Raw genomic sequence first — 20,388 nt, 5'->3', positions numbered from 1 at the left:
TACGTTTCACAGGAATGTTAACAGAAATACTCAAATGTATATAATAAATAAAAAGGCACAATAAAGGAAAAATGTAAGTACCCAAAGCTGGCAGAACCATCACTACTGCAAAATTCTTCACTTATTATACCCACAGCATGGTAGCAATCCCACAAAAGGCCTACAATATTAGTATTTTTACTTTATTTCACTATTCTCAAACCCATTCTAAATGAAGAATCTAGATAAAACAGATGTACAAATATCCAGGAAACTTCATAGAAGCTCTACCACTCTAAATAAGCTTGACATAAAACATTGTTATGTTTTGGAATAATGACAAAAAAATCATGTTCAAGATCTTAATCTCTGTGGCACAAATCTTTCTCTTTTAACTTTGCAATAAGTAATTATACAGTCCAATTTACATTCTAGGGAATAGTCTAATATGTTATTTTGTTTGTTATTTCATTAACAAAATAATTCATTATCCAGGATACCTCATTAATATCAAAAGAGCACAATCATTTGAAATGTGCTGGACTGCAAGATCAAGCCATGAAATAAATCCACCTTAGGCTAAAACTAAGAACCAAATAACAACAGTGACAGGTGTATGAACTCCACAAAAGAATATCAGAAGTGGACTGTTTTTACAACGTGAACGGTCAGTGACCCATGTTGTTGTGCTCATTTCCAGATACAAAAACAAAGGCTGGAAAAAGTGAAGTGACTCATCCATAGCCCCATGGCACAGATCACTAGGACAAGGCTCTCCTTTGTCCCTCCGCTCGCTTTCATTTAAACTGTGCCAACTCTTCTACTTTCTTTTAAAAATCTGTTTCTATCAGAGCCTACCAGTAGAAACATTATGCCGCAGGAAAACTCTCATTTCAATATGTATTACATAACATTCAGTTTATTGTTCCCCCCAAAAGATTCCAGTGTGCACTGCGATCTATAGCACTGAAAGCCATGAAGGAAGAGTCCGCAGTTAGTATGGCTCAAAAGGAACCTTTGAAAATATTCAACCCATTTGCTTCTGTTTTACAAGTGTTCAAACAGACCCCTATAAAAAATCAGAGTGGAAATAAGTTTTTTCATTCTTAAATCAGCTGAGAAAGCAGTCTCCTTGATGAAGTACTCTCTACTAATAAATAAACTCAAGAGGAAAGGATTTTAGCAGAATCTTTGTTTTATCACTAAGCCCCAATTTTTTTTTTTACCACTCAGTATAGCACATCTTATCACATTTTAAGCACATATAATTATAATTTTAATAATTTTCAGATACTGCCCGGCCAGTGTGGCTCAGTGGTTGAATGTCGACCCATGCACCAAGAGGTCACTCTAAAAAAGAACCAATCAAACAAAGCTGGGGAAAGGGCAGGAAAGGGGGTTTGGGAGGAGGGTGTCAATGGGGGGAAAAGGAGAAATATCTGTAACAAAAATCAATTAATAAAAATTTTTTTTTTTTTTAAAAAGGACCAATCAGCCCTGGCCAGTTTGGCTCAAGGGTTATAGCATCAGCCCATGGACTAAAGAGTCTCAGGTTTGATTCCCGGTCAAGGGCATGTACCTTGGTTTTAGGTTCAATCCCTGGCCCCAGTTGGGATCGTGTACGAGGCAATCAATTCTCACATTGATGTTTCTCTCCCCCCCACCTCTTCATTCCTCCCACCCTATCTAAAAATCAATGGAAAAGTTACCCTCGAGTGAGGATTAAAATAAAGAGAACCAATCAGAAATCCTGGAAGTGAAGCAATCAACTACAGAGATTAAGGAGTGAGCTACTAAGCACAGGAAACAGAGCCAACCAGATGGAGGAAGGAATTAGTGATACCGAAGATGGGAATATAGACATGATACAGAGGGAAAAAGACAGAGGCTTGAGCATAAAGAAAAATGAAAGTGCTCTGCAAGGACTAGATCCTCAAATCTAAGAAGCAAACAGAACACCTAGTTACCTCAATCCAAAGAGGCCATCTCCAAGGCACACGGTTTTAAAACTGTCAAAATTAATGACAAAGAACAAATTCTCAAAGCAGCTAGGGAAAAGAAGGAAGTGACCTACAAAGGAAAACCATCAGAATACCATCTGACTCTCAGCAGCTACTCTATAAGCCAGAAGAGAGTGGAACCAAATATTCAAATCTCTGAAAGAGAGAAATTACCAGCCATGAATAATATAGTCAGTAAAGTTATCCTTTAAAAATGAAGGAGAAGTAAAGACTTTCCCAGACATACAGAAGTTGAGGGGTTTTATCACCAGACAACCTCCACTGCAGGAAATACTTAAGGGAGTTATTCTTTCTGAAACAAAGAACACAGGTCACAACACTACAAGTAAGATTACCAAAAAACTTACAGCATAAACAGGGATAATGTGTGACCAAAAAAAAAAACTAAAACATAACAGGAAGGGGCTAAAGGTCTTAACTGGCAAAGTAGGATGAAGATCAGATGCACTCAAAAGAATAAAAACTACTGTACATAAGCAAATTTTTCATAATTTTTTTTTTCCTTTACTGATTTTTGAAAGAGAGGAAGTGAGAGTAAGAAAGACAGAAACATCAATGAGTGAGAACTTCAACTGGCCGCCTCCTGCATGTCCCCACTAGGGATCAGGCCCACAGCCTGGGCATGTGTCCTGACCAGGAATCAAACTGGCGACCTCTTGGTACATGGGTCAAGGCTCAACCATTGAGCCACACTGGCTGGACTACATGCAATTTTTTAAATAAACTTAATGGTAACCACACACAAAAATACCCAAACTAAGGCACATAGCTTAAAAAAGGGGGAAAGTATGGAATGCCCCCAAACAAAAACAACAGACAGAAACACAAGGGAAAAGAACCAATGGAAGCATTGAAAGCTCTAGATAGATCATCCAAACAGAAAAATCAACAAAGGAAATACTGGCCTTAAATGATACATTAGACCAAATGGATACAATTGACATGTACAGAGCCTTTCATCCCAGAACATCAGAATATACAATCTTCTCCAGTACACATGGAACATTTTCCAGAACAGACTCTCTGAATGTGATGCCTTGAAATTAGAAATCAACTGCAAAAGGGAAGTAAATAAATTCACAAATACGTGGAGATTAAACAACATACTACTAAAAAATGACTGGGTCAAAGAAGAAATAAAAGACATGATCAAAAGATATATAGAGACAAATGAGAATCATAATACAATGTATCAAAACTTCTAGGATGCAGTGAAAGCAGTAGTAAGAGAAAAGTTTGTATCATTACAGCTATCTCAAGAAACAAGAGAAATCCCAAGTAAACAACCTAACATTATCTCTTAAAGTACTAGGAAAAGAACAAAAGCAACCCAAAGTAAGTAGAGAAAAGGAAATAATAAAAATTAGAGCTGTAATGAATGAACTAGAGAACAAAAAGACTATACAAAAAAATAATAAAAGAGATGGTTCTTTGAAAAGATTCATAGAATTGACAAACCTCTGACTAGACTCACTAAGGTAAAAAGAGAAAAGGCCCATATAAGCAAAATCAGAAATGAAAGAGAAGTCACGACAGACATCACAGATATACAAAGGATCACACTAGAATACTGTGAAGGGCTATATGCCATCAAATTCAATAACTTAGAAGAAATGGATAAGTTCCTAGAAATATATAAGCTTTCTAGACTAAATCATGAAGAATTGGAAAATCTAAATAGACCAATCAGCAGTGAGAAAATTGAAACCATCAAAAACCTCCCCCAAAATAAAAATCTAGGACCAGATGGCTTCACTAGTGAATTCTACCAAATGTTCAAAGATTTGAAACCTATTCTTTTCAAACTCTTCCAAAAAATTGAAGAAGAGGCAATACTTCCTAACACATTTTATGAGGCCAATATAACACTGATACCAAAGCCTGGCAAGGACAACAAAAAACAAGAAAACTACAAACCAGTATCTCTGATGAATACACTTGCAAAAATCCTAAACAAAATACTAACAAATCCACTACAATAATACATCAAAAAAATTATACTTTGCCCTGGCCGGTTTGGCTCAGCAGTTAGAGCGTCAGCCCGCGGACCAAAGAGTCCTGGGTTCGGTTCCCGCAAAGGGCATGTACCTTGGTTGCAGTTTGTTCCCGGCCCCAGTTGGGGTCATGTGGGTGGCGACCAGTCGATGTGTCTCTCTCACATTGATGTTTCTCTATTTCTTCCTCCCTCTCTCCCTCCCACTCTATCTAAAGATAAATGCCAAAAAAAAAATGTCCTCCAGCGAGGATTAAAAAAAAAAAATACTTCACAATCAAGTGGAGTTCATCCCAGGGCAGAAGGATGGTTCAACATACACAAACCAATCAATATAATACACCACACTGACAAAATAAAGGATAAAGATCATGTGATCTTATCAATACAAGCAGACAAAGCATCCGATAAGATACAACATCCATTTATGATTAAAACACTCAATAAAATAGAAAAGTATCTCAACATAATAAAGGCATATATGATAAACCCTCAGCTAATATCATACTCAAAGGTGAAAACTGACAGCTTTTCCTCTAAGATCAGGAATAAGACTAGGATGCCCACTCTCACCACTCTTATTCAACATAGTTCTAACTAGGGCTGGGGATCGAACCTGCAACCCAGGTACGTGCCCTTGACCAGGAATTGAACCCTTAACCCTTCAGTGAGAGGGCCAATGCTCTATCCACTGAGCCACACCACTCAGGGTTCAATGGCATTGTTTAAAGAAATAGAACAAAAATAAATCATCAGATTTGTATGGAACCACAAAAGACCCCGAATAGCCAAAGCAATCCTGAGAAAAACGAACAAAGCTGGACGTGTCACACTACCTGACTTTGAATTATACTACAGAGCTACAATAATCAAAACAGAATGGTATTGGCAGAGAAACAGACACACAGATCAGTAGAACAGAATTGAGAGCCCAGATATAAAACCACATGTATATGGGCAGTTAATTTTTTACAAAGGAGCCAGAGTAAAGATAACCTCTTCAATAAATGATAGAAAAATTGGAAAGTCACATGCATAAGAATGAAATTGGATTACAGTTTGTCCCTGTGTACAAAATTAATTCAGATCAGAGACCTGAAACAATAAATTACATAGAAGAAAACACAGCTAACAAACTTATGGAACTTTGTCATAGAGAATATTTTATGAACTTAAGCCCAAAGATAAGGGAAGTAAAGGGGAAAATAAATGAATGAGACTATATCAAACTAAAAAGCTTCTTTTCTGTACAACAAAAGAAACCAAAAACAAAATGAAGAGGCAGCCAACCAAAATGGGAGATATTTGCAAATAATACCTCTGACAAAGGTTTAACATCCGGAATATATAAAGAACTCATAAAACTCAATACCAAACAAACAATAAAAACATGGTCAGGGGACCTGAACAGACACCTCTCCCAAGAAGACATACAAACAGCCAGTAGAGATATGAAAAAATGTTCAACCTCACTAGCAATAAGGGAAATGCAAATCAAAACTACACTGACATAGCACTTCACACCTGTATTCTAGGCTATTATCAACAAAACTAGTAATAACAAGTGCTGGAGAGGTTGTGGGGAAAAGGGAACCCTCATTCACTGCTGGTGGGAATATAGACTGGTACAGCCACTAGGGAGAACAGTATGGCAACTCCTCAAAAAATTAAGAATAGAGATATCATATGACCCAGCAATTCCTCTCCTGGGTATATAGCCAAAAAACTTGAAAATATGTATTTACAAATATATATGCACCCCTATGTTCACTGCAGCATTATTCACAGTGGCCAAGACATAGAAACAACCAAAGTGTCCTGTGATAGAGTACTAGATAAAGAACATGTGGTACATACACACAATGGAATACTACTGAGCCGTAAGAAAGGATGAAATACTGCCATAGATGGACATTGAGAATAATATGCTAAGTGAAGTAAGTTAGGCAGAAAAAGCTAAGAATCATATGATCTCACTCATATGTGGGATATAAAACTGAAATTTGTGGACACAAACAGCAGTGTGGTGGTTGCCAGAGGGAAGAGGGCGGAGGTACGGGGGGTGAAGGGAGCCTAATATATGGTGATGGAAGATGATCTGACTTTGGGTGGTGGGCACACAGTGCAGTATACCTACCTTATAACAGAAACCTACACCTGAAATCTATATGATCATATTACCAATATCACCCCAATAAGTTCAATAAATAAATAAAAATTTAAAAAATAATGTCCTGACAGCTGTATATTATATCTGTATTTAATTTATAATTTACTCATAATCACATAAAAAATGCCTAAAATTTATACACCCGTGATAAGCTCTTATAAAATTAATGTGATCAAGTCTTCATTTTTGTAATCAAGAAATGCAAATTACCCTGACCAGTCTGGCTCCAGGATTAGAGCATTGGTCCAGGGACCAAAGAGTCACAGGTTCAATTCTGGTCAAGGACTTGTACTTCGGTTGCAGTTCGGTCCCGAGCCCTAGTTAGGTCGTGCAGGAGGCAACCAATCAATGTGTCTCTCTCACATGGATGTTTCTTTCTCTCTCTTTCTTTCCCCTGTCTCTCTCTCTCCCACTCTATCTGAAGATAAAAGGAAAAGTATCCTCCAGTGAGGTTTTAAAAAAAATGCAAATTAAAATGAGATACCATTTTGCCTGCAGAATTAGAAAAAAAAATATTGTAATAACCAACACTAAAGAAGTTCTAGTGGAACATACATCTCTAAGCATTGTTCTGAAAAATATCAACTGGTAACTGTAGTTTTAAAAAGCAACATAGCTAATTATGCATATACCAAAGACTTTAAAATGTTTAGAATTTTTAGCCCTGGACAGTTTGGCTCAGCAGTTAGAGCGTTGGCCTGTGGACAGAAGGGTCCCAAGTTCGATTCCCGGTCAAGGGCACGTACCTGGGTTGCAGGATTGATCTTCAGCCCAAGTTGGGGTCGTATAGGAGGCCACCAATCAATGTCTCTCTCTCATATCAATGTTTCTTTTTCCTTCTCTCTCCCCCACTCCCTCCCTTTTATTCACCTAAAAAATCAGTGGAAAAATATCCTCATGTGAGTATTCACAACAACAAAAATGTTTAGAATTTTTGATCTAGTATTCTTATTTCTAGGCATCTATATTTAAGAAAATAATCAGAATTTTGCCCATAAATATATTCTCTGAAGTGGCACTTACAAAAAAAGAGGAAGAAGGTAAAGGAAAAGGAAAAAAAAGGAAGAAAAAACTTAGAAACAAGCTAAATGTTTAATAATAAAGGGTAATTAGCTAAATTATAGTATCATGTAATTCAGCATTTCATGAGTGAACAACCACAAGTTTGATTATTCAGTAAGAGCTACTCCAAAAAACTATACTAGTGATTTTTAAGGGGGCAATACCCACTTAAAAGTGTTATTGTGAGGATTAAATGAAATACCATATATCATAAAAATTCTAATATGCACTTTTTTTCACATGCTAACGTAAATCAGTGGTGTACCATTACTTATTTGACTGGGTTTTTCCCCTCTTTTTCAAACATGTGTGTTATGTGCTGTGGAGCCAGCTCTGACTCCTGGAGACCGTAGGAAGGAGTGATGTCCACAATGTCTTGTCCTCCACAGCCCTGCTCAGCTCCTGTAAACTCATGCCTGTGACCTCTTTTATGGAATGAATCATCTCATATTCAGTCTTCCTCTTTTCCTGGTGCCTTCTATTTTCCCCCAAATTATCATCCTTTCCAAAGAACCTTGCCTTCTCATATGCCCACAGTAGGACAACTTCAGTTTTGTCATTTTTTGCCTCCAGCCATGTTTTGCATTATTTCAGGCTTTATTTTCTCAAGGACCCACTTGTTCATCTTTCTGGTGGTATCCACAGAGTATACACAGAGCTCCCCTCCAGCATCATATTTCAAATGAATCCATCGTTTTCCTATCAGCCTACTTCACTGTCCAACTTTTCATCCATACACAGTGACTAGGAATACGAGATGATCTTCGGCTTGGCCTTTAATGACACGTCTTTGCCCTTGATGATCCTTTCTAATTCTTCCGCTGCTGCCCTTCCAAGCCTCAGCTTTCTCCTGCTTTGCTGGCTGTAGTCTCCATCTGAATGGATATATGAACCGTGGTAAGCAAAATCTTTCACAATTTCAATGTTTTCACTTTCTATGTTAAAGCCGTGTGTTTTTTCTGTGGTGGTGATTTTTGTCTTCTTGACGTTCAGATGCAGTCCTGCTTTTGCTTTCATTAGGAATCATGTCAACTCATCACTTCTTTATGCCAGTAAAATGGTATCATTTGCCTATCTTATGTTATTGATATTTCTTCCACCAATTTTCACTCCTCTTTCCTCTGAGTCTAGCTCAGTTGTTGGAATAATATGTTCTGCATACAAATTAAACGCATAGGCAAATAAAATGCACCCCTGTCTGACATGTTGGCCTATAGAAGACCATTCTGTCTCTCCATATTCTGTTCTGACAGGGGCTTCCTGTCCACAAAATAGGTTATGCATCGGAACAATCAAGTGCTGAAGCACACCCATTGCTCTCAGAGCAACCCATAGCTTCTCACGATCCACACAGTCAAAGGCTTTACTGTAGACTGCAAAACCTAAATCAACCTTCTAAAATTGTCTGGAGCACTCCAGTGTCCAACAAACATTCACAGTTAAGTTTGAGTGCTTCTATGTTGTTTAACCTTGAGCATCACTTTACTTGAGTATAAAATTAGAGCAATGGTCCTAACAGTTACTGTACAAATTGGCATCTCCTTTCTTTAAGACTGGGATAAAATCAATGTGTTTCTTAGAATTGATGGCTACCAGAGTAAAATTTAGAGTCAATGAAACCTGGTAATGAATTGAAGAGCCTGGCACAAATTTGAAAGTTATAATGTACTTTGAGATTTGTGACCTAAAACGAATCAACTACACAGCAAAGTGAGTCTACAAGTCTCTCAGGATCTTCCCTTAGTTCATCAGTTTTGCCCACTTTTAACATACAGAGTAACTCCATTATTGTTCTTAGTTACAGTGTAAATTGCACACAAAGGAATATCATATCGGTGTTAATGTTTTTCTTTTGTTTAACAATATGGCGAAAGATTTCTTTACGTAACTACTTTCTCTAACCTTCTTTCTCAGAACCCCTCTCCATCCATTCTCAAGTACTCCAAGTACTCCAGGCTGATCCAGCATCCACACCGTTGCTCAAGTAGCTTCCTCTGACAAAACCATTCCAGAACCAAGTTCTGATATCAGCTCTCTCTGAGTTTTCTCCTGCCTCAGCCCAATCTCTTTCCAACGCTCTTTCTCATCTTTGTTCTCACTTTATCCCACATACATTCTCACAACAGAGCTGAGAAGACGTTATTGCTAATATTTACTTATGTTCTTCTCACTAAACGGAAGCACCCTAATGATGGGGGTCATTCTGACTCACATATGTTTCCTCAAACCAAGGCAATAAAAAACCTATAAATGTTGCATAGACAGTGGAGTTTAGCGTGCACCACAGATAACTTGCAGAACTAACTGCGTCCTAGATACTCCAAAATATTCAAATAGGCATTGGAAGCACATTTTTAGTCCTACGTGTTTATGCCACAAAACGAAAACATAGTTCAACTTTTCTCATATATTTAATTTATCCAATATTTTCACAAAAGAAAATATTTGAAGAATTAATATGATACATCTTATACAGCCCCATGTAAAGAATTCCACAATTTATCCTGAAGGTAAAGTAACCTTGATAATAAAATTAGTAATAGATATAAAAATCCTGAACAAAATATTAGCAAACCAAATCCAGAAATAAATTAAAAGTATACTGTATCACAATGATATTTAATTTCAGAAAGGCAACTCTGTTTCAATATTTTAAAAAATCACCCAGCCAGTGTGGCTCAGTGGTTGAATGATGATCCAAGAGATCACCATTTTGATTCCTGGTCAGGGTACTTGCCAGGTTGTGGGCCAAATCCCCAGTGGGGGGCATGCAGGAGGCGGCCAATCAATGTTCTCTCTCATCAATGTTTCTATCTCTCTCTCCCTCTCCCTTTCTCTCTCTCTAAAATCAATAAAGAAAAAAAATTTTTTTAATCAATAAATGTAAAAGATACTCAAAATTATTATGGATGACCAAAAAGCACAGGGAAAAATGTTGAACATTATAACCATTGGAGAAATGCCCAGTAAAACTAGAGACTTTTTTTTTTATATCATTGCATAGCGGGGGGCAGGAGAGGTATGAGGTCATTGCACTGGGGGCGATTTGAATGAGACCGGACGGAAACAGGGGAAGGGGACGTGGTTCGGCCGAGACCCGAAGATGGCAGTGAACGTATATGCAACATTAGTCACCAGTGATAACCTAAGTCACCAGTGATAACCTAAGTTGACCTGAATTAATGAGTCACTGAAGTTGAATCTAACTAAAATCGAACAGTTGTGCTCAGTATGTGGACACGCTGATCCCTGGCTCCATTGCCTTGAAGGAAGTGAAATTCCAAGCTACACTAGAATATGAATACGTGCAGAACTTCAAAATACTACAAGTAGGTTTTAAAAGGACAGATGTTAACAAAATAATTCCTGTGGACAAATCAGTAAAAGGAAAGTTTCAGGAAAATTTGAATTCGTTCAGCGGTTTAGGAAGATTTTTGGATGCAAACTAGGATGGAAAAAGACTATCACTCTGTAGCTGCCAGACAAGGTGCAGAAACGGCAGCAGCTCCCTCCCTTGCTGTTCCAGCTGTGAACTGAAGAAACCTCTCAGCTCTAGCCCTGCAGCTCCACAGAGGCCACTGCAACACACAGAACTACTGCGGCCGTAAGGCTGGCCCAGATGTGGTGTGAAAGAATCCTGGAGTGGGCATCGGGAGTGACAAAGCCGCAGAACGGATGCAGCAGGCCATGTATTGAACCTTACCACTGAAGACTTGGAGAAAGAAAGATTTCTACTTTGGAAAGCTAAGGAACACTGAACTGATCTGCCAGGAGAACGAGGGGAAAACAACCCTGTATTGCAGAGGGTTGTGGACATTCTCTGTGTCACAGAGGAAGGGGCCCACAGGAGGAACAAGAAGAGTATTAACAGCCTGGACCAGCAGAGCAACATCTGAATTCTTTGCTGCAAATCATGTGATTAACTGTAAAATACTCCCTTTTATTACTCTTTAGGAGACTCACTGGTTTCTTTTCATAAGCAAAAAGAACCTCTTCTTAAAGTGCACTCTGAAGAAGTTTCATTCCTTCTCCAATAAGTTTGACTTAGGACTTTCCCCTTGTAGCAGAGCGGTACTAACATCTAGCTGGTTCACCTAGGGAACAAAGAGGCTGACCATGGGCTCACCGTATGGATGGTGGAGAAGGTGTTTTAATGTGCTACAATGACGTGGAGACCTCGGTAGAGAAATGCAAAGAATGATTTGAATTTTAAGCTAATGTGAAATCTTGGCAGAGAACATTTTAATAAATAAATGCCCATTGGAAATATAATTCCACGTTTCAAAATATAAAATGTAACCTAAAAGGAGAGTTTGTGTGTTGCCCTGTCTGGGAAGGAAGGGCCAGACCTTGTAACCTTTGGAACCTGCTGTTCACAGACCTAACCTTGGCCCAGAAGGAAAGTTTAAAAAGTTGCTCTGTAGCCCTGGTTGGTTTGGCTCCTCAATTAGAGTGTCAGCCCGCATACCAAAGAGTTGTGGGTTCGGTTCTGGTCAGTCCCCGGCCCTGTACCTCGGTTGCGGTTCAGTCCCCGGCCCTGGTCAGGGTCATGCAGGAGGCAACCAATTGATGTGTCTCTCTCATGTTGATGTTTCTCTGTCTCTCCCTCCCTCCTTCTCTCTTTTTCTCACTCTCTCTCTCTCCCTCCCACCCTGTCTGAAGATAAATGAAAAAATATCCTTGGGTGAGGATTTTAAAAACAAATAAAAATTAAAAGTTGCTCTGTAAAGCCATTTGGTGTCCTTGACCAATTGCATCTGTGCTAAGAGGCAAGAGGCATTGTTTTTGTTTGTGTTTAATATAGTTTTATTGATTATTTTAGAGAGAGAGGAAGGGAGAGAGATAGAAACATCCATCGGCTGCCTCCCGCATGTTCCCTACTGGGGATGGAGCCTGCAACCCGGGCATGTGCCCTGACCGGGCATCAAACCAGGACTCTCAGTCCATAGCAGGATGCTCGATCCACTGAGCCACACCGGCTGGTGGAGCAAGAGGCACTGTTGCCTGAATGAACAGAGGGTTTGCTTCAGCGCTGAGATGTTTGAGTTTATTAGCCTGATTTTCATTGAGCATTTCTCTGACAATTTTTCCAATTATCCTGAAATTTCTATGTATTGAGTTTTTGGGGGGGAAGCTGGGTATGTTCAGTTTTTAAATCTAACAACTACTTTTGGGGACTTGCCCACAACTCTGGGATTTGAATGGGGGTTGTGTTCCATTTTACTGTCTTTTAAGTTTTCACTTAACATGTTTCTCTGTTTCCCTTGCCCACTGGGGACTCCTTTGTGGCTCCTTGAACTTTCTGCTTAGACTGCAAGTTCAGCAGGCAGGTGATCATGCTCTTTGGACCTCTGACAAAGTGGGCGATGAGTGAAGGCCATCACTACCTTGGGGTTTACAAGGCTGGGTGTTTTGGGTACCTGCTGTCCACAGCCCTCCACTCTTATCAGAATACTCTGGCAAGTGCACTAATCTTTTCAGAAATAGAATTTGCTAGCGTGTTACTAAATGTTCCTTTTCTTTTGCAGAAAAGACAGTACCATGTCTAAATTAATAATATTTAAAACGTTTCATTTCTTAACACTCCCTCATTTGCATTGTGCACAGCCTTTTTCAAATCTTTTGTTTTGCAAAATATGTGTCACCTACTACTGGGCTTGTACAGCCCTTGATGTAATTGTATTGATTTGTTTCTGGTGGCAGTTTGTCCTCAAATGTGTGTAGAAATCATGTATTTACAATAAATTGTTATGCAGTGCGTGCTTTGTGTAGAATTCAGAGAAAACCCCAGATTCAGTGATTAACAATGCCAAAATGCAAGTAACTAACCACTGTTCAAGTAACAGTTGAACTATTTCTCTTTTGTGGCATTTCAGACCTCTGTTGCCCTAAAATTCCATTTTATTGGGAACCCATTTTCCACCTGGTCATTCTTCACAGGGTCTTTTCCTACTTTAAAGAGTTTCTAAAAAAAAAAATTCTATATTTCAAAACAAAAACAAAAAACCCACAGAGATGCCACTATATATCGGCTAGAAAGGTTTAAAAAATATTTTTAATCCTCATCCAAGGGTATACTTTATATATATATAATTTTTTTGAGAGGGAGAGAGGAAGGGGGGAAAGAGAGAGAGAGACATCTATGTGAGAGAGAAACACTGACTGGTTGCCTCTCCCCCACCCACTTGCCCTGACTGACTGGGAATCAAATTTGCAACCTGGGTACATGCGCTGACCAGGAATCTAACCCACAATCTTTCTGTGTATGGGACAATGTTCCAACCAACTGAGCCACACTGGCCAGGACGAGGCTAAAATTTTTTAAACTGGCAATACCAAACGTTAGCAAGGATACAGAACAACTGAAACTCTCATTGATTGCTTACCATACTACCTGAAATCCTACTCCTATTTATTTATCTAATAGAAACTTTACCCAAAGACATATCTGAATGTTCATAGCAGCTTTTTTTGTAATTGCCCCACAGTGGAAACAATTCTAATATCCATTAACAAATAAACAGATAAATATCTGTATAATGAAATAAACTGCTCAGCAATAAGTAGGACTAAACTAATTGCCACAACAACATGGATAAATTTCAAAAGCATTATGCTAAGTGGACAACATGAGATAACAGTAATACACAGTGTAAGATTCCATTTACATGAAGTGCTAGAATAGGCCAAACTAATCTAAAATGACAGAAGTCAGATTAGGGGTGGTCAGAAGCTGAAGAGGGGGAAATGAAACTGACTACTAAAGGGAACAAGGGAAGCTTTGGGAAAATGGAACTATCCCAAATCACAAACTGTTCTCCTAAAAACGTGAATTTTTTTTTTTTATCCTCACCCGAGGACATTTTTTCATTTTTTGTTCAGATAGAGTAGGAGGAGAGAGAGGAAGAAAGAGAGAGAGAAACATCAACGTGAAAGGGACACATCAAGTAACTGCCACCTGCACGACCCAACCAGGGCCGGGGACAAACTGCAACCAAGGTATGTGCCCTTAGCGGGAACCGAACCCAGGTCTCTCCACACTGCAGGCTGACGCTCTAACCTCTGAGCCATACCGACCAGGGCGTGAATTTTTTTTTATGTAAATTATTACTCCATAAATTTTACTTTTAAAGAATCAATCATTAGAACTCAACACGAATAATACAAAAGTTTGATAAAATTCAACAGTCAATTGTGCTGTGCTTTTTTTTTTTTAAGACCCTTAGAAAATTTGTAAGAAAGAATAAAAACCTTAATCTGATCTAAATGTCTATAGAAAAAAGAAAAGCCACACTTATCAGTAAAGCGTAGAAAAGTTCTCCTTTAAAAACAGAAACTAGGGGCCCTAGCCAGGTAACTCAGTTGGTTAGAGTGTCGTCTCCATATGCCAAGGTTGCAGGTTCAATCCCTGGTCAGAGCACATACAAAAAGCAACCAATGAATGCAAAAATAAGTGAAACAACAAATCAATCTCTCTGTCTGTCTGGCTGTCCCTCTTGCTCTCTATCAAATCAAGAAAAATTTTTAAATTTTTTAATAAATACAGAAACTAAGTAAGGAGGTCTGCTACCACTTCAACAGTTTACTTGAAGTCTTAGCTGGTGCAGTAAGGTGAGAAAAACATTTAAGAATTGAAAAGAAAGCAATAAATAAGACAGTTTTAGTGCAAATAAGACAGTTTGTATAAAATAGTTTTAAAAGCTATAGATAAATTATAATAAATGAGTTTAGTAAGCCTGTGGAATATAAGATCAATGTACAGAAATCATTTCTAAATATAGAAAATATTAATGGCATTATTTCTATATGTCAACAATGAAGAGTTAAAAAAATTTAAGTACTATTTACAATAGCATCAAACAATATCAAATACTTAGAAATAACTCTAATTGAAAAATAGGTACATCTCCCCAAGGATACTTATTAATTACAAAGCAGAAAGTAGTAACTTCGTATATAAGGAGGCAGACACCACCTTCACCAAATAAAACTCTTCGTAATTCATCATTCCACTTCTGTGATACTCCTGCCAAAATCTCATCATGAGTAAATATCAAACAAACCCAAACAGAGAGGCTTTATACAACATAACTAGCTTGAATTATTCAAAGATTTCAAGGTCATGAAGCACAAAGGGAGATGAGGAGTTGTTCCAGGTGAGAGACTAAAGCAATGTGACAACTGAACACAACACATGATCCACATTTGCTTTGAATATAAATTTGGGACAATGAGAGATTTCCGAGTAAGTTCCACAAATTTTAAGTAATACTATTGGTAAGTGTTACCTGTAGTCATGTGGGATAATGACTTTGTTACTAAGACACAGACATGGAAAGTGTTTAGGAGTAAAGGAGCAGGTGTAAGTATGCAATACACACTCAAAAAATTCTAAGTGCCAGCTGTATTTAGATATAGAAAGAGATGGAGAAAGACAAAGAAAATGTGGTGAAGGTGTTCATGGAATCTGGGTGAAGAGTAGGCAGGAATTTTTGTAGAGTATTGTTCTTGTAACTCTTCTGAAAATGTGAAATTAGAGCAAAGTATAATTTTAAAAAATATACAGACTTAACTTAGAGGCTTATTATATTTTTACTGCCAGGTATCACAAACCACCACCATGTCCAAAACTGCACCTGCACTGCCTCTTGCTTCTGCTGCAGAGCAGATACCCATGAAGAAGAAGAAGGTCCGCAGGTCAACTGGTGCCTCTGAGAACAAGGTGTCTCAGCCAGTGGTGCCCAAGCTCATCACCAGGGCCATGGCCACCTCCAAGGAGTGCAGCAGTGTGTCTCTAGCTGTACCCAAGAAAGCACTGGCAGCTGAGGGCCACAACGTGGACAAGAACAACAGCCACATCAAGTTGGGCCTCAGGAGTCTGGTGAGCAAGGGCACCCTGGTGCAGAACAAGTGCATCAGCGCCTCAGGCTCCTTCCAGCTCAGCAAGAAGGCCGCTTCCAGGAAGCCAAGCCCAGGGTCAACAAGGTGGCGTGGCCAAACCTAAGAAGGTGGCTAGAGTAGCCAAGAAATCCAAGAAGGCCATGGGGTCAGCGACCTCCAAGAATAGCGCCAAGAAGACAGTGAAGAAGGAGGCGAGGAAGTTGGTGGCAGCTGCAGAGGCCAAAAAAGTGACGAAGAGTCTGAAAAGGTGAAAGGAGCCAAACCTACAAAGGCACTAAAAGTCCAGCCAAGGCCAAAGCCCCTGAACCCAAGGCAGCCACGGCAAAATCTGCCCAGTCCTAGAAGGCTACCCTCCACAAGAAGTAAGGATTAAGACTACCTGAGAATACAAAGGCTCTTTTCAGAGCTACCTAATTAATGTGACAAAAAGTTTGTAATAACACTTTCACTGAATGGGGGTGGTGGGGCGATGGAGGTGAGAATGTTTATATTTTCCACCTTCTGGTGCACAGAGGTCTCACTGTAGTAACCAGAGCAAGTAGAGAAATATATTTCCCAGAAAAGATGGTTAATGCTGCAAAGAGCCTTTTGGTTTAAGCTTAGGACTCGCTGCTCCAGCTTTTCACTCAGCATTATGCCCTTGAGATCCAGCCAGGTTGTGACATATATCAATAGACCCTTTTCATTGCTGAACAGGATGGAGTGATGTCATGTATGAGAATTTGTGTAACTATTTGTGAATAGAAAGATACAAACTTGCTTCCACTTAAGGAAATGAAGCTGTTAAGAAAAAATATGTAAGACTACTACACAGAAAACTATGAAATTATAAAACATCTTTAGGAGAAATTAACAAAGGCCTAAATAAATTAATCAATACACTATGATCCTAGGTGAGAAAACAATTCTCTCCAAAGTAACCTCTAGGTTCAATGCAGTCACAATTAAAATGACAACAGACTGTATTTTTCTGAACTTGACAACCTGACTGTAAAATTTATAGAGATGCCCGGCCGATGTGGCTCAGCGGATTGAGTGTTGTCTCATGGACTGGGGGTCCCAGGTTCAATTCCCAGTCGTGGGGTGTGCAGGAGGCAGCTGATCAATGTTTCTCTCACACATCGATGTTTCTATCTCTCTCTCCCTTCCTCTTGCTCTAAAAAAATCAATTTAAAAAAACATATTTAAATTTATATAGAAATATAAGGGCCAAGAGGAGCCAAGACAATCTCGAAGAAGAACTAGATAGGAAAATAAGATTTATTATAAAACTACAATAATAAGACAATGTGGCAATAGCACCTGAATAGACAAACAGACCAATGAAACAAAACAATGATTCGTACATACATTAATATACCTGATTTACAACAAAAGCAGCAATGCAGTCTGAAAGAGATGCAGAGTAAAGCCTACCTTTTCTTTTTTTTTTTTTTTAAGCCTACTTTTTCAATAAATGCTACCAGGAAAACTAGATATATAGTTGGAAAAAAATTAAATGTGAGACCTGCACCTCACATCGTGGCCAAAAATTAAACACGGGGGGGGGGGGGGGGGGTAGAGGAAGTTTTAAATCTACATGCGTAAGGCAAACAATAAAGCTGGTAGAATTTTATCCAGGAGATCATCTTCACAACCTTAGAATAGGGAAGACCTTAAAACAGGGGAATAAATTAACCACAAATACCCTGGCTGGTTTAGCTCAGCAGTTGGAGCATCGGCCTGCAGTCCAGAGAGACCCGGGTTTGGTTCCCGCTAAGGGCACGTACCTCGGTTGCCCCTGGCCCTGGTTGGGTCATGCAGGTGGCAGCCACTCGATGTGTCCCTTTCACATCAATGTTTCTCTCTGTCTCTTCCTCTCTCTCCCTCCCAATCTATCTGAACAAAAAATGGAAAAATGTCCTCGGGTGAGGATAAAAAAAAAAAAAAAGATGCATACATTTGAAAAATTAAGAATTTGTATTCTTAGTTACTACACTATACTCTTTTCCCCCAAAGAAGGCATTTTAGCAGACTTTTCCTCTTTTCTTATGGCTTATATATTGCTGGGACTTTCTTCCTTAGTATAAGAAAGGCTGCTACTCTGTGCTTCAAAAGACTAACTTGTTGGGGAAAATCATACATGAACCAATGTGACTGCCACATTACACTGAACTCATTTCTCTGCTTACCCAGCAGCAGAAAGACTGACTGGACTTGAACATTTCTCATTCCCTTCTCCTGAGCTGTAGGAGCCTGGCACACAGCCGGCACCCAGTAAAAGTCACTGACTAAATGACTGGAATAAATGAAAATTTACAGTTACTGAATGAAAAAAGTTATACATATGACAAGTCCATATTTGGAAAATAAAAGTATGCACGGAATACTAATGCACATGAATTACAAAGTGACTCCTTACACAAGTACATCTGTGCCTCCTCTAAAGCCCAAGGATTAACAAAGTAAACAACAAACAGCTTTCAGTTCATCTACAACCCGTTCAAACAACAGTTTTCCATGTCAAGCAAGCTGGTACTTTATTCCTCGGCGCCATCTTCTTCTTCTTTGCCTCCTTGAGGTACAGACTTCCCTTCACTCTGCGCTGTTCCTTGCTGCCACGCCCTGTGGTCTGCTGATTCTCCCCAGCTTGATTCTACTACTACACTCCTAATTCTGGTTTCAACTTTACCTCCATTCTCTGTGCCCAACCATTTTTTTTTTAACATCTCTCTTAACCTGCAGCCCCTCAAAGAGAATCACCCCCACTCAGGATCTCTCAGTCCACTCATACAGAAAGTGCTTCCCACTAGGATCCCACTGAAGGCAAACCCTGATGAACAAGAACTATATTTAAACCTCTTCCCTCTATCCCTTTTTACCTTTAGGCAGAAGTCTAACTTCTGTTCCCCACTTTGAAGATTCACAAATATAGGTAAAGTTCAAGTAAGTGTGTTTTAATCTAGAAGGTAATTTCCAGCTCCTTCAAAACTGCAGGCAAACACTAAATGGCAATAAAAATGGCCATAAAAATGCCTTCATTGTCAAAATCATAGATTTTATTGACCTCCTGATACAACCCAAGGCCTTGTCTAATTATAGTATGAGTAAGTAGGATGTTTAAGACAACAATAACAAATGAAATACCAAATGCCATCCTAGAGGTGGAAACTACCCCCTCTGTAAAATAGGTCATTAATACAATAAGAGCCCCACCCTGTGAGCCGTCACCCACGTGCAGGAAGAGGCAAAGGGAGGAACGCTGGGAGCCTCATTTAACAGAGCTGTTTCAATGTCCTACTTTCACGAGTGCAGTTGCTGGTTCAGTGAACTCAATCATGTAATCTATGCAATAATTCTCATTTGGAATCAAAACAAAGACCTTGTACCAATAAGCTCTTTCCGAAAGGACAAAGAAAAATAAAACTTTGGGAGACAACGTCAGGCACTTTGCAGAAAGAAGAGACTAAGAAACTATCCGGAGATATCAAAGCCTATCGCTTGTTCTTTTGTCAAAAGCTCAACTGGCAAGAGGTAGACCTCAGAGAGATTCATGAAGACAGCCAGAATCCCTGGTCAGACAAACAGAGAATCTGTTTTCAGCGTAAGAGATAGTAAGCCCAAATATAATAGATACGGGGCAAGGAAGCAAGGACAGATGGAAAACAGCCTTAAAAGGGAAAAGGGAAAGAAGAGGAAGGAAACATGAATCGGGGGATGGGATATCAGCAAGGATGAAAAGTGTAACAGCCAGAGCCACAAACTGGTTAAGAAAACAGTAATTCATTTAGCACTGTAAATGCAGGCAAAGAGAAAATAAGAAGAGATTTGTATAATCACCCTACTCCATGACTGATCAGAAGTGTAACAGCAAACTGGTTAAGAAAACAGTAATTCATGCCCAGCTGGTATAGTTCAGTAGATTGAGCATCATCCCACGGACTGAGAGGTCCAGGTTCAATTCCTGGTCAGGGCACATGCCCAGGTTGCAGGCTCAATCCCTAGTGGGGGGCGTGCAGGAGGTGGCCCATCGATGTTTCTCTCTCATATTGATGTTTCTATCTCTTTCTCTCCCTTCCTCTCTCTCTCTCTCTCTAAAAAAATAAAACTTATTTTTTGAAAAAGAAAACAATAATTCATTTAGCACAACAAACTAAATAATTGCAGGCAAAGGGAAAATAAGAGGAGATTTGTAAAAATCACCTTACTCAATGACTGATCACAGATCTTTCTACTTTTCTTTTTAACCAGCTAAAGAGAAAAGAGAAAACAGATTGTATGGA

At 39.1% G+C, this 20,388-nt stretch overlaps 1 protein-coding gene and 2 pseudogenes across 4 annotated transcripts in view; 2 read left to right on the top strand and 1 right to left on the bottom strand.

Moving 5' to 3' along the window:
* Positions 1-20,388, bottom strand: part of MYO6 (myosin VI) — a 145,737-nt gene that overhangs the window by 93,787 nt on the left and 31,562 nt on the right. The window lies entirely within an intron of this gene.
* LOC118620701 lies at positions 10,329-11,121 on the top strand (annotated as a pseudogene).
* On the top strand, positions 15,846-16,492 carry LOC118620924 (annotated as a pseudogene).

This window comes from Molossus molossus, unplaced genomic scaffold, assembly GCF_014108415.1.
Source record: "Molossus molossus isolate mMolMol1 unplaced genomic scaffold, mMolMol1.p scaffold_m16_p_8, whole genome shotgun sequence".
Taxonomy (NCBI): domain Eukaryota; kingdom Metazoa; phylum Chordata; class Mammalia; order Chiroptera; family Molossidae; genus Molossus; species Molossus molossus.
This window is presented reverse-complemented; position numbering and strand designations above follow the sequence as displayed.